Genomic DNA, 2732 nt, shown 5'->3' with positions numbered 1-2732 from the left:
CAATATCTTCATACTAGCTTTTGGGATTGGAGATAATGAAAACGATAAGTCATGGAGATGGTTTCTTGAGATGTTGAAGAGGGCGTACGGATCTAGAGACGGATTATGTATAGTATCCGATAGACACAGTAGCATAAGAAATGCCATTGAATTTGTATATTCAGAAGCAATGCATGGGATTTTTTCATACCATTTGCTGAAAAATTTGAAGACTCATTGTGCAAAATCAGGTCACAATGTCACACATGCATTCAATTCTGCTGTAAGAGTTTATACAGTGGATGAATTTGAATACCAAATGCAGCAATTGGACTCAATAAATGAAGATATCAGGGGATATTTGGTATGTGATTGTCTGAAACATATGTTATATGACTTCCTGTCACTTTTTTTGTGATGTTATGAAATTTCTATGAATATCTGTGATCACGCATGTTTAATGTACAAACTATATTTCATTTTTTATTACATGAAATTGAAACATGATTATGAATGAAATATACAGTGCATATTTAGTATGTGGTCTCATTTATAATTGAAAACATAATATAGTTTTATGAATGTGTCCATTTGTGACCTGTTGTGTGATAATAGTAACTATCTGTGAACTTTTTAGAGTTAATTGTGACCATATGTGACTTGTTACTTATAATTGAATCTATTATCTAATAATTTTTTGTAGTTGAATGTTGGATATGAAAAATGGTCAAGATTGCACATGCCAACCAATAGATACTCTACTCTGACATCAAACATAGTAGAATCTGTTAATGCAGTCACGAAGGCGGCAAAAAATTACCCCATTGAAGCACTTCTAGAATCATTGAGGCAAATGGTCCAATCTTGGTTTTGCAAAAATAGAGATGACGCACATGGCACTTTTACGAAACTTGCCATGAAATATGAGAAGCTGTTGAGGAAAATGAATAATGATGTGAGAAATCTAAAGATAAAAATAGAAAACTATGTTTATTATGTTGATCACAAGAATAACTTTAAATAATTTTTATTTTCAGGTTTCACCTGCCAGTCACACTTTGTTTGAAGTGATGGACAATTCTTCATCTTACATGATTAATATAACTCTACATATATGTAGTTGTAGAATGTTTCAAGTGGATCAACTTCCCTGTCCACATGCACTGGCAGTAATAGCAACATTGAAGCTGAATGTATATGACTTTTGCTCTATGTATTACACAAGAGATGCATATCTAAATACCTACAAAGAGACTGTATTTCCTGTAGGTAATAAATCAGAATGGAATTTGCCAGAAGATGTAAGTAATAGAGTTGTTTTTGCTCCAAACCAAAAGAGAAGCTCTGGACGGCCTACTGAGAAGAGAAAGAAGCCAGCATATGAAAGATCACAAGTTGTGAAATGTGGAAGATGCGGTGAATTCGGGCACAATCGTCGAACATGCAGGAACTTGGTGCCACTTAACCAGAATGACAAAAAACTGAAAATAAAGAAAGATTCAAAGAAATTCAAATAGCTTAGCATAACTTTTTTACAAAATGATATTCTTTGTAATTGCAAATTGTTTCATTTTATTGCCGAACGACGTATTTTTTGGATTATACAAGTTGATAGATTTATGCATTGAGCTTTCGTTATTCTCACGATGTCACTTATTTCTGGAAAAGGGCTGTGTAAACAAACATTGATTGTAACTCTGTTTTTTATGATTGTGACCATCTGTGACCATTTCAAGTATAAAATAAGCTCTATGTTTTTTATTTAACTTGTGTTCAAACTAAACCTGAATGTCATCTTCCACTAGATGGGACCAATTCTATGCTTACTTCTTTTGTAAGAGTGTCGATGATAAATGTTAAGAATTTGTGACCATTTGTGACCTGTTCATATGTAACAAGTTAATCAAACTATTCGTGACCATCTGTGACTTACAGTTATATAAGAAAGTACTCATATGTGACCACTTGTGACCTATTAAGTCATGCAAATTAACCAACTATTGCTATTTGTGACGATTTGTGACCTGCGGTTATATAACACATTACTCGCATGTGACTATTTGTGACCTGTTTAGACTCTGCAGTGATAAGTCGTGGAGATGGTTTCTTGAGATGTTGAAGAGGGCATACGGATATAGAGATGGATTATGTATAGTATCCGATGGACACAATAGCATAAGAAATGCCATTGAATTTGTATATCCAGAGGCAATGCATGGGATCTGTTCATACCATTTGCTGAAAAATTTGAAGTCACATTATGAAAAATCAGGTCACAATGTCACACATGCATTCAATTCTGCTGTAAGAGCTTATATAATGGATGAATTTGAATACAAAATGCAGCAATTGGACTCAATAAATGAAGATATCAGGGAATATTTGGTATGTGATTGTCTGAAACTTATGTTATATGACTTCCTGTCACTATTTTTGTGATGTTATGAAATTTCTATGAATATCTGTGATCACGCATGTTTAATGTACAAACTATATTTCATTTTTTATTACATGAAATTGAAACATGATTATGAATGAAATATACAGTGCATATTTAGCATGTGGTCTCATTTATAATTGAAAACATAATATAGTTTTATGAATGTGTCCATTTGTGACCTGTTCTGTGATAATACTGACAATCTGTAAACTTTTTAGAGTTAACTGTGACCATATGTGACTTGTTACTTGAATCTGTTATCTAATAACTAAAATTATTTTGTAGTTGGATGTTGGATATGAAAAATGGTCAA

The sequence above is a fragment of the Olea europaea genome, chromosome 18, assembly GCF_002742605.1.
Source record: "Olea europaea var. sylvestris chromosome 18, O_europaea_v1, whole genome shotgun sequence".
Classification (NCBI taxonomy): Eukaryota; Viridiplantae; Streptophyta; class Magnoliopsida; order Lamiales; family Oleaceae; genus Olea; species Olea europaea.
This window is presented reverse-complemented; position numbering follows the sequence as displayed.